Source organism: Copadichromis virginalis, linkage group LG4 (assembly GCF_057382275.1).
Source record: "Copadichromis virginalis isolate Kocher_CV1m ecotype Utaka linkage group LG4, C_Virginalis_male_GT1.1, whole genome shotgun sequence".
Taxonomy (NCBI): domain Eukaryota; kingdom Metazoa; phylum Chordata; class Actinopteri; order Cichliformes; family Cichlidae; genus Copadichromis; species Copadichromis virginalis.
This window is the reverse complement of record NC_140621.1, coordinates 20,852,001-20,864,956: the sequence shown is the minus strand read 5'-3', so window position 1 is coordinate 20,864,956 and position 12,956 is coordinate 20,852,001. Positions and strand designations below refer to the sequence as shown.

General features: G+C 41.3%; 1 protein-coding gene and 1 long non-coding RNA gene across 8 annotated transcripts in view; one reads left to right on the top strand and one right to left on the bottom strand.

Moving 5' to 3' along the window:
- Positions 1–12,956, top strand: part of cep112 (centrosomal protein 112) — a 123,922-nt gene that overhangs the window by 74,659 nt on the left and 36,307 nt on the right. The gene's annotated exons all lie outside the window — the stretch shown is intronic.
- LOC146711330 (uncharacterized) lies at positions 8,084–12,372 on the bottom strand. Its single transcript, XR_014920142.1, has 3 exons — positions 11,937–12,372; positions 11,383–11,470; positions 8,084–8,486 (listed from the first exon to the last, which is right to left on the bottom strand). It is a non-coding gene; the product is annotated as an uncharacterized LOC146711330 (long non-coding RNA).

Sequence of the window (12,956 nt, the reverse complement as noted above, 5' to 3'; positions counted from 1 at the left end):
GGTGTTGATCATAAACTAATCCTTACTGCAGGGCCCATCAAAGAGAGCATTTTTCATTAAACACCATCCCACACCAGCTGTGCAGCATTAGGCCCGGAATGCAGGGACCTCCGAAGCACCCAGGCGGCCATTTTGGCTCCATATGGCGAACAGAATCAGTAATTCTGAAGCGAGAAAGACCCGAGAAAGAGAGTGTGCTTACGACAGCGTAATCTTTATTTGAAGAACTCACGCTATTTACTATCAGTCCCTTTTGGATATGCGAAGGCTGTTTTTCAGCTAAAAGTTGTTTTATCTTTTAGGCCCCGCTTTAATTCCTCTGTGTGTCTTTGGTCTTTTATGTACGCAAGAAAAAAAATGACCCACAGTTGCTGGGCAGTCTGGAGTGGATTCAAAGCTGCGTTGAACTCAGACAGATAACACTATCAGCAATGCGCTAGTTTCACTTTCATGAAGAGATTAATGATTTCTCCATCCTTTTTGTCAGCTCAACGTTGATTCTTCAAAAAAAGATTCACCAAAGGTTGAACATCTTACTTTTTTTTTTGTACTTTCTTATCTGTCTCCAAGTTTGACTTTGCAGTGGGCAGGGAAAACTTTTACTATTTCTTACACCCTGTTTCTTTTTTTCCCACATGCAATTGAAGTCAGCCAGACCTCAGATCCATATTGACTCGTTCGCCCTGTTTTGTAAGCTGAAAATTTCTCATTCTTTTGATGCAGACAGAAATGCTGTCCTCTGCAGTCCACCATGCTCTTGGAAGCAGAGGCTGAGCAGGCCAGCTTTCCCTCTTTTTTATATATATATATTTATATATTTTTTTAACCCATCTCCCAGATTCTGAAAAAAGAAATAAAAGAGGCAAGAGAAATCCATTAAATCCATGAATGGATTCTCATCAAAGACACGTGCGTTTAAGGGAGAGACAGAAAGGGAGAGCGATGGATACAGGGGGGGATGTGGGGGAGCGGTGTTTTGGTGGAGGTTCTGGGAGTAGACGGGCAAAGCTTCTGGAATGAAATGATGAGAAGCAGGAAATCAGAGGAGATAAGATCAGACGTTGAGATAGTTCAATGCATTTGATCACCAAAAAGGAAAGGAGAGAAGGAAAAGTGATGGAAGCAGGCTCAGGAAAAGGTGTGTGGAGGTGTGTTAGACTGGATGCTATTGAAGCTTATCTTTGTTAGTGTGTGTGTGTGTGTACACACATACATGCACATGTGTGAACACACACAGCCCCAGACCTCTCAATCTCTATTCTGCACTGAGGGGTCTGTGAAGCCGCTTCTGTGCCTGATAAAGACGCCTCATCTCTGGGCTACAGTGAGCATGAATCCTGCCTCTTACGCACACCACCTCCTTATTTGACTTTTTTATTCTACCCTACACCTCCACCCTCCATTTCTCTGTCTCTCCCTCTCTCTCTCAGTCTTCACCGATATCTTTAACCCTTCCTTCAAGCTCTAGCAAGACTTATAATGTTTGTGCTTTCTGTAAATAGTTAGTTTTAACCAGAAGCCTTCGCTAAGCAGCTTGGAGGCACAGTTTCTTACCACATGCATATGAACAGGTTCTTGTCAAACACCAGCTATATTTGCACTCAGTGCTTAGTAGAAGTTGAACTCACCCCACACCCCACAATAAGATATTATCAGAATACTACACTGCATTACAATGTAGTCGTGATCACGGTAATATGCCTAATTAATCCCCCCACCTGGTGCTTAATAGGGATATGAAGTTTGACATTTGTCTAGTGGAGAAAAGGTCTTTATGTTGGACGTCTTCACCCCACACAACTGTATATATCCATGTATAGCCACACCTTGCTTGCTAATACAGCCAAGAGTTCTGAGACAATGAAAGACAAAAGATCAGGAGGCTTCAGGTTTGATAGGAATTTAATGAAATTTGGAAATTAAAATTTATATTCACCTTTAGTCTGGAGAGTAAAGCACCTTGAACTGCAAGAAGAGGTTAGATGTGTGAATTTTGTCTAATATGGTTGTGTGGACCTGACTATATCTGCATGAGTGTGTACCGGTAGAAAAGAGAGGGCGCATAAATACAGAGACATGTTGAGTTTCCTTGTTGCATCTGTATGACATACACCAGCTTCTTTCTCATATTATTTTAATTGTTGGTATAACCAACACGTGTACATTAAAAATGAAGGAGAAAAAAAGCTTTCCATGGGTAAGTAGTAGAAAAGGACTGTGTGTGCATGCACAGGGTAGTGTCCATGTGCATGCACACTTGCACCCCACATCAAAGGAACGGGGCATTTCATCAAAAACTAACCGAGTGTGACAAAATTACCTGAAGGCAAAGTCAGCCAATGAGAAAGCAGCTTTTTGGCATGCAGTAGCCAACCACTGCTTCCTGTCACTGCACTAGTTTCCCCCTGGCTGTGCCCCATGTGATGTCCATGACATGAAAGGCACTACAGAGCTCAGTCATCCTCTGACACAGGCGCACACAGGCTGAGCATCAGACAGCTACACCATGGAGGCCTGTGCCTTCCAATTGGTCTCTTTAGTTTCACAGGTGTTTTTGTTTGCTTCAAGGACGTTTTTCACTTTAACCTGAGAGGTTTTCCTCTGAAAGCTACCTAGCTTCAGAAGGTGAATGAGACTGTATCCCCTAACTGGAACTGGGGCTTTGTTTTGTGTTTTCGCTCACTGGCGCGATGCTGCAAATGTATAAGCCTTTTATAGTGATGAAAATAAGAAAGTGCACCCTATTTCAATTCCAAGGTTTTACATACCAGGACTTCTCTTTTTTTTTAATAATCTGGTCCTTAGCAGGTCCCAAACTAATTTAAATACCTCAGGTGAACAGCAACACATATTTTATTGCAATGTTTTTTTTATTCAACAAAAGCTAAGTGAAAATGCAGAAGCAGAAAAAACTAATCAGATCCTTTTAGTCAGCAGCTTGTAGAACCACAGTTAGCAGCAATAACTGAAGTGATCATTTTCTGTATGACTTTATTAATCTCAATTTTTTTGGAGGAATTTTCATTCACTCTTCTTTATTGTCTTGCTTTCAGTTCATTGAGGTATGTGGGCATTCAGTTATGCACAGCTCTCCTAAATGCCACAGCATTTCAATCATGCTGAGGCTGCATGATCCACTCTGGGCCAAACTGATGGCCGCACGTCTTTTTCTAGAATACTTTGGCATACAGATCAATTCATGGTCCCGTGCCTGCAAAATAAGCCCAAGTCATCACCCCTCCAGTGCTGTGCTCGACAATAGGTACGAGCTGTTTGTTCTCATATGCTGTGTTTTGATATCCCCAGACATAGTGCTGTCCATCATGGTCAAACATCTCTACTTTATTCTCATTTGTCCAAAGGACATTGTTCCAGAAATCTGGTTGTTTGTTCAGATCTGGTTTTACAAACCTGTGCTGTGTTGAGATGTTCTTTTTTGAGAGAAGAGGCTTCTCTTTGTAACCCCCCTATCCAACACCCTGAACAGGTCACTAGTGTGTTGTAGACGGAGACAGAAAGCCATTTGCACTTACATTTGCAGCTATGGGCAATGTAGAGTCACCAGTTAACCTAACCCAACTAACTCCATGTCTTTGGACTGTGGGAGGAATCTAGAGTACCTGGAGGGAACCCATGCAGACATGAGGAAAACATACAAACTCCACACAGAAAGGACTCAGCCAGATGGTGGATTCAAACCAGGACCTTTTTGTTGTGGTGTTAACCACTGCACCACCATGCTACCCTAGTTCAATTCATCCCTTTTCTATTCCCCAGGTTTCTCAATGGTGCAGTATAATCTGTACACCACTGTTTCAGGCTGAATGATAATAACCCCTCTGCTGTTAAATTGCTAAAACTGTATGGATTTTCAGGTCAGGGCAAAATTTGATCGCAGAGGATTTAAAAGATATTTCATGCTCATTTTTTTAACATTAAACAATAAGCGTGGAACATCTTTTAACCTGCTAAGAGATGATCTGGTATTTTAGAACTTAAACTTAAAGAACCAGCTAAAGATTATACTGCCAGGTAACACTGGCAGCCGCCAGTATTTATCTATTTATTTATTTTGCATTGTTAACTGCAAACAGCTAGGAATTGAGAATATCTTTCATACAAAGCAGGGATATATAATCCGACTTCTTCAACCTTCAGTCTGATACAGATACCTTTCTGCTGATACCAAGCTCGCATCTGATATTCAGTGTATAATAAGTATAATAAGGTGTATTCTCCCGTCTGAGAAGGTGACTGGGAATCATTGTTTTACACGTAAGGCAACATCAGGCTCAGCCTTGAACATTGATCTCCTAATTTCGTAACATAAATTGTCCAAAAACATCAAAGAATATTAATTTACTGAACTTTTTTTGTGAACTAAAGTGAATACAATAATAAATGTAAAAGTGTAATGGCGCTATTTATCAGGTGCTGTGAATTTATTTGCATTAGAGTCGTTTCCTCTCAAAGCAGTAGTGACTGTGTTTTTTACCCCTCGGACATAAAAGGCTGATGGGGTATTATTGTCACTCTGCTGGGCAAACAGGCAGGCCAATGACATGGACACCCAAATTTGAGAATGAGATAACTTGAGGAGTTTGAAATTAATAACATAAGTGCATCTACTAAAAATATTGGACTAGTTTTCAGGTTTTCTGAAAATCTTGTGAATGCGATAACTTAACAGCAAGGCGATGTAGGATTTTAAAATTGATACCAAAGGTGTGTCTGCTGTGAGGCTGATTTTTAGCACTGGCCGCTGCCGGTATTTTTCAGTCATGACAACTGATTTGACCACGATTTGCTGTTAGGTGTTACAGTTTTGCACACATATAATGAAAAGCTGGTGGTATAGCAGAGCTACTTGTTGACCTCTATGTTAGCTCACCTGCTAGCTCCTGCTATTATTTGGTGATATAAAGATAGAATAACACAGAACTGAACTAAATAGTTCGACACATTATTGATATCTGATCCCTGATTTTCCAAATCTTTCCCTTTAGAAATCATTTTAGCTGGAATGATTTTCATATACTTTCAAGTCTTAAGAGAGCGTATACAGATCTACACTCACATTTCATTTTAATTTGTAGAAAATTGCTGCAATCCCTTTAAAATGAGGTTTTTCTTTTGTTTTCAGTATTACATCTGGAGAACAGGGTTTCTGCAGACCTTGGGTGCTTCAGCTTGGCTACAAACTTTGAAAACCTTTTTAAAAATTTGTTTGCACCAAGGAATTCATGTGTATATAAGTTTTGTTTGTTGTGCTGTGCACTACGCTGACTGTGCAGACTTTTATGTGGCCGTGCGCGCATCTGCTTTCACACAACTTTCCATGTGTGGACGCATGCACCCCTGACCGAATGTGGTTTGACTGTTTGGATCCTGATGTGCCTTCACTGTGTTGCATTCCCATCCATATTTAGAGCCGTGCACTTGTGATCAGACCACCCAAGATGCTTTTAGTACAAAACAAGCACACGGCTGATTTTCCTAATTTTCAGAGAATTTACAACTCCAATTGGCAGACTTTTTTTTTGGCTTTCTGTCTACCCCTGACACTTTATTTAAAATGTTTGTGTAAATCTTTACGTGCCCGTTTTCTGCGTGCCTGTAGGAAATTAGCAGCTTACTGCATAAAACGTGAGAAAAGAAATCTGCTCAAACAGAATAGCAGTTGAGGTAAAAGATTTATAATTTTTGCAAGCGTGAAGCATATCTTAACGTGACAGTGAGCCACAGAAATATTCCACCGGTGGTGTTTTAGAGGACTGCATTTGTTATCATCATTATTATGAGTGTTTATCAGCCATAAACTGGTCCATAAATGTCTCATTTCTTTGGAGAACACAGTCTTTTGGTGCTAAAACTATAGACAAGTCTCAGCTTCCACGTCGCGACTCAGAAAGATGTGATAGCTGTTTAATTTTTTGTTTGTTTGGTTGGTTTTTAATACATTCGTTCATATTTTATCCACGTGAAGCCATTCATTCTTTCTAGCTCTGATCCTGACCTCCAGAGAGCTTACTGTTCTCTCTCTCAGCCGGAAGATGGTGGTACAAGGTTGTTGTCATTGTATTTGTCATAGCTACGTCTCGTTCTTCTCTCTTGCCTCCTGTCGTTGCTGACTTATTAGGTTGGTCCTCTGCCATTTGGAGATATACCAAATCATATTATTCAGTCGGTCATGGATTAGGCGAGGAGGAGAAAAACAGTGGCTGGGGGATGATCAAACAGGGCCCACATTCACCTCACACTGACAGACTAACCGGGAGACAAAGAGATTGGAGGGGCAAGGCAAGGGGTCTGATTTTATGGGGAGGGGTGGAGGGTAAAGTTTAAGATGTTTTGTGCAGATTATTGGCTAAATTTGGATTTGCCTTCCATTGGTATATGTTGGCATCACAGCTCCGTGCGCGCATGCCCGGATCTCTGCGAGCTCCTCGTTTCCTCAGTGCACCATTGGGCCCGGCGGCGGAGAGGGAGGGAGAGAGCGAGCAAGTGAGTCACCCAGCAGATGAAAGAGTCAAAGTAAAAGCTCTGCCATCCCAAAAAAAAAACATCACACAGCTCCCTCGCTCACTTTTTGAAGTCATCCAAGAGGAGGGAGGGAAGCGACACACTTTTTTCCAATCGCATTAAAACATGGCGTCAGGCAGCTCCCATCTTGTTGCACGCTATAGATTACACTTTGGTTTGAAGTGGAGTTTTAAGTGGGACACCACTATGTTGTTGTTTTTTAGTTGTGTGTGTGTGTGTAGCGAAGGGGAAAATCTCTCAGTTCAACTGAAAATCATGCTGCACCTTAACATCAGTAACATCAATCCAAAATACACTGAAGACATAAATAGAGATGTACCTACACAGAGAAGTCTAAACCGAATTTCATTGCGACTCTGCGAGATTTCAGTGAATAACTGAGACGATTCTGCGTGTTCTTGTGTTAAGTCACAGCTTGACTGTCAACTCAAGTTAAGACCAATGCCTGTGAACAGTTAACGCACAAATCTGGGCACAGAAAGCATGACTGAGACACTTTCAGCATCTGATTCAGCATTCGAAGCGTTTAAATCCTCAAACTTCTTTTTTTTTTTATCCCAGCCTTAAGATGTAGGTTAGATTTTAATCCCTTTCACACTGATGGCAAAAGGATATAATTGGTTTTCTGTTATAAAGATCCAGCTGGTGGAGTGTGTAATCACTGAACATTTGGGATGTTGCGTGTGTCTGCGTATTTGATGTATGTTTATCTGCCTGTGCGTGCCCGTGATGCATTATTTCTGTGCTGTGTATGAAGCGGCACTGACAGTTAGCAGCAGGGATGAAGAGAATCACTACTGACAGGCAGTGATGGCAAACTGTGAAATGGAAATAAAGCCTCTTGTCATTACAGCAGCAACTCTCTCTCGCACACGCAGATACACAGGCGAGCGCAGCAAGACAGCAATGATTACAGACAAACGAGCAAATAACATCTCCCAGCTCTCCCTCACTAGCAGATTGAACTCAAATTGTTATGAGAGTCATGCGCGGTGAACAGAGAATCGTTTTGAATGCTTACAAATACTGCTGCCACTAAAACTGAAGGCTTTGTGGAGCAATGGAGAAAAGCTTCTCTTTGAAATCGCTTTCTTTCCTTCAACAAACGAACCCCCACAAATCTGCTCCCCAGCATGTCGTACACAACTTGTTGTATGCAGGGTTGAACCACCAACAGCCATTAAGAGAACATGTTGTAACTCACTGTAACGTCCCGGCTTTTTACCTAACCACTTTTCGGATTGGAGTCCGCACTGTGTCCTTTCGATGTGTCTTGTGATATCATCCTAGTATTGACTTTAGTTTTGTGCCTTTTGTCAGAGTTCAGCTTTAGGACGATGCTGAAAACCATAATTGCTCTTTAGCAATGTGAGATGATTGGAAACACATCGCAGAAAAATGCCATATGGAAGCAATATCCTGTCCAAGATGGAAGAGATTTTGGAAATAAAACCTTGTTTTCGGAGAAGTTGGGATTGCTGTTTTAAATGTAAATAAAAACAAATGCAATGATTTGCAAGATATTTAAACCCCATTTTTAATTAAGTGGTGAAACTAAGGAATGTTCTAGTTCTTTGAAATATATGCTCAGTTAGAACTTGTTGACAGCAATTCTTTGCAAAAACAAAGTTGGAAAAGTCACATCGTGCTTAAAAACAAAGTGGGAAATGTCTCGCAGTGGATCAAGTTAGTCAGTAACATGACTGAGTGCTAAAAGAACATCCCAGAGTGGCTGAGTCTTTTAGAAGTAAAGATAGGGAGTGGTTTACCCCTCTCTGTGAAAGACTGTTTGGGCAACATATTGCAAAGAATTTGGGAATTTCATCATCTATGGTGCATTGTGTAATTAAAAGATTGAGGGAATCTGGAGAAATCTCTGTACACAAGGGACAAGGCTGAAAACCAATATTGGCTGTCTGTGACCATCTGGTCCTCAGGCGGTACTGCAAAACAAAAAAGAAATAAATCATTGCATGGACTCAGGAACTCATATAAAAATAACTGAACATAGTTTGTCTTTGCTGCCATAAGTACAATGTGGCACAAATGCAAAAGAAAACAAACATGCATAGTAGCAAAGCAGAAAACTTTCCTGAGGTCTGAAGAATCAAAAATTGGAAAACTTTCTTTCTAGTGAGATGGAGCTCCTTGCTTGTTGTCAGTGCTAAGAGTTTAGACGTTGGCAATGCATAATGATTAGCATTAGATGGATATTTGGGAAAGGCATCAGGGTTATAATATGTAGTGTGCACAGAGGTGCAGTGGTTAGGGCTGTTGCCTCACAGCAAGAAGGTCGCAGAGAGCGAGATTGCTTGTCTTCCTTGTACCTGTTTAGAGTCTCTCCAGGTACCCCAGTTTCCTCCCACAGTCCAATTACACGCAGGTTAGGTTGATTCTAAATTACTTGACTGTGAATGAGCATGATTGTCTGGCTGTGTTGGCCCCACGATAGACTGTGACCTATCCAATTTGTACCCCGCCTCTTACCCCTGACAACTAGGATAGGCTCCAGTTCATGGAATATATTCCAACAATATGCTTTTTCCTTTTTTGGGGGGAGAAGCTACGCAGTCATCCACAGTAGCTTTTTTTCAGTGTGGACATTGTTTATTTCAGTAAAACAATACCAAACTGCATTCTGCACAAAAACAAAGCTTCAAAGAAAAAAAAGGAAAGTACAGGTGTTAAATTGGCTTCGGTACAGTCTAGGTAAAAGGTACTTGTGGGAATGGGATACCATTTTGCTTTTGATTTCCTTAGTTCAAGCACTTTGAGATTTTTGTTATAAGGAGAGGTGATGAAACACATCCCAACTTCTTTTTGAAATGCTTTGCATGTATGAAATTCGTTATTCGTTAATTTAGTAAAGTTTGAACATTTGATGTGTTTTCTACTGCTGAAAACTGTGACACAAACATTACCATGCAGTGACTACATTGATTACACTAAGAAATGTTTACCTTAGCTGCTTCCTCCTTTAGGAAGAATACAGCCGTCTGTTGTGAACAAAGGGATTGCACACCTTGAGCAAATCTCATTTCCAGCAACAGATCAAACTCTGGATGTGTGTTTGGCCTTCATGCATCCTGTTTGAGAAAGTCCCCCCCCCCCCCTCGCTTTCTTTGTGCCACTCATGTCCCCATCCTTTTTAAGTGTGCCCATGTATCCATGTGTGCCCGTGTCTATGTGTGTGTTTGGCCTGCTTCCCATTGCAGATTATTAATTAAGTCCTGGTAAGCGGTGCATGCCTTACCTTCAGATCTACTTCCACTTTCTTTAGCACACACTGGTATCTGCGCACGCACACACACACACAAAGACGAACACACTTCAAAGCAGCTGCACTCCACACCGCTAGGATTAAGAGGCGATTGAAGAGCCTGATACAGCCTCAAAGTGCCTTCAGCGCAAAAATGCCTTTGGCAGGGCGCAGGTACTCTCTTTGAAAGTTCTTACACACTCACACAGACACACACATATGGATGGGCTTTTAATTTAGCACTGTTTTCCCTTTGTATTTGTCACAGTCCAAATGGGGTATTTTTCACTGCGTGTACTATCCATATTTTCTTCTACTTCTGTCCATTTTTATGTGTGTTTAGATGGTAGAGGTTTATAATGTTTGAAGTTTTTTTTAAATACTTTTTTATAATACTTCCTGCTGAAATCCCCCGAGTGACTTCAGGTAAAAGGAATAAGTTAGTAGCAAGCTCTTTGTGATTTTATAAAAAATCTGAGCCTGTTTGTGTGTCAGTATGACCACATGCTAAAGGTACAGTCAGTAATTTGAGGTCATTTAATGGAAAATAAGGATATATAGTGTGTAATTAGATCTTCCAGAAATTTATTCATTCTCAAACTTATAATTAATGTATTAAAAATAAATGGGAGTTGGTTGGCATTGGTTTGTGAAGGCTGCCATGTTCCCTTACTATATTTGAATACAGTGACCAGGTAGGACAGCTCCCTTCCAACTGATCGCATTTTATGTAGAGACACCTGCATTTTCAGGCTGAAGTTATAAAGGATCATATCTATGTTTTCTCATCGGGGGAGGGGTCATCTTCACCAAAACCACGAAGGAAAGAGACAGCACCACTGGCATCTGTGTAAAATGTCATACTCTTCCTTTGCATCTCAAGCCTTATCTCATAATATAAAGTCAGGGCAAAAATGTCCATAAACATGCTTATTTATTCCCAGTGTTGTCACAACTCCTTGTTGTCAGCAGATTAGACATGTGACACTCCGTCTCCGCTTGACAAGAAATAGCTAAACCACAACAGCTGGTTACAAGCTAACATCATACCAGCTAATGTTAGACTTGAGTGTCCTAAAAATCTCACTTGTCTTTCTTATCCATCTATTTATTCTTTTCCACTTGTCCTTATCAGGGTCGCCGGGGGGCTGGAGCCTATCCTAGTTGTCATAGGGTGAAAGGTGGGATATATCCTGGACAGGTAGCCAGTCTGTCACAGGTCTAACAATGACAGACAGACAACCATTCACACTCACATTCACACCTATTGACAATTTAAAATCACCTGTTACCTTCACCCCACTCTCCCATATCTTTGACCTGTTGGATGAAACCCAAGTACCTGGAGAGAACCTACACAAACAGGGAAAACCTGCTGAGGACCTTCTTGCTGAGGCAATAGTGCTAACCAGTTTCAGTTTTTTCCTTCTGATAAACAGTTTAATTAGATTCATATGAGAGTTTATTCGCCAAGTGTCTGAGTCCACTTCAAAGAAAGTTTCACTAAAGGCAGTTAGCAGCAGCTAACAGAGGCTAATAGCAGCGCTTACCAGTAGTTCAGGATATCTTCAACAACTCACCTCAGTGTGACTGTCGTGGGTCAGAAGTGAGTTTCACGGACTCATCAAATTATATTACAGTCCTTTGACAAAGATTCCCGGCTTCCTCCTGAGTAAATAAAGGTGGACACTACTCATCCAGCATTGACAGCTGAGGTAAACAGTGGACTGAATCTGGATCGCCTCCAAGCAGTAATAGAAACATTCCAGCCAGCTGGGGCCATTATGGGGTGCAGTTTAAATTTAATGTTTTTGATCTCTTGGCTGTTGAAAACATGTTCGAGGGGCAAGAAAACACAACTCAGTTTACTGCACTTTGCAGTCTACTGACGTCAACTTGAATCTTGGTCTAGCTGTGAAAATTTTACACACTGTAAATTTAAACCCATGTACATGTGAACCTACAGTCTCACATTGTGCAGTATAAACATCACCTAAATTAACTGTAGAGACGATTATGTGTAAATGGAGAAATAGATACATTTAAGACTCTTCTTTCATCTTTTTTTTAAATTTTTCTAAATATAGAACACGAACAATACACAAATATTCGTTATTATAACAGAGTCACTCACAATATGGAGCAGAGCTGAGACAGAAAATGTAAAAAAAGAACTCCATTTGTTTCCCTTTCGCACAGACAGTTCATTCTCTCGTCTTTCCTACGCCCTCCTTTGTCCTCCGCGCTCTCATCAGCTGCTTTAGGGCCCCTGGGGACAAGCGGGCCGCCACTCAAAGAGTCCTGGCGCAGGAAGACAGGGCTTGTATCCTTGGTGATGGCTCTGTGTTTCCGTGGTGACAGGTGTGTCCGTTCAGAGCGGACGGCCGTGTTTGTCAGGAAGTGTTTGGAAGGGGTGCGGAGTCCAAACGCAGCTCAGGTGTTGATGGCTGTGAGTGGGAGTGTTCAGCGGAGCAGTGTTTGTTCATGAGTTGTCTGTCTGTCAGTGGCTGTCAGGAGAGTCAAGTAAGTGTTTGTGTGCGCAAAAGAGAGAGAATCATGTTTACTACAGTTTAGAATAACTTTCTGAATACATCTCTGCATGGCTGATGGTTTACAGTTGTGTGTTTTTCAGGAATTTAGAAGAAGAAATATATTAAACTGTGGCCCCTTTTTTAGTGGCATAGCAACTGAAGCGTCTAAATAATATATAGCATATAAATGCTGATTTCTGTAGTTTTACAGCAGAATGTGAGACTTAAGTTTAATCCTCGTCCACTGAAAAGCTTTGCCTGGCCTTCACATAATGACCTCTGTCCCCCATTAATTCAACCCTTAGTGTTTCCTTAGTACTTGTATGGACCACATCCACGTCCATACAGGCCGCTACTGATGTCCCTGTAGAATTCCAGCACTTCACACCTAATTATCTCACTCCACAGTTCAGCCTCTTATTCAAACTCTGGCAGCACAACACAGCTAGCTGAAAGGAGAAAGATCTCGCATTAGAAACACACAGCCTTTGCTTCCAGCTGGCTAGCTTCCCATAGAGAAACAACGGAAAACAAAAGAGACGAGCAACGCTCACTAAACTTCCAGCAACAATCGCCATTCACTTCTATTCTGTCTCCGCCCTGTTTAGTTTCCCAGCTTCTCT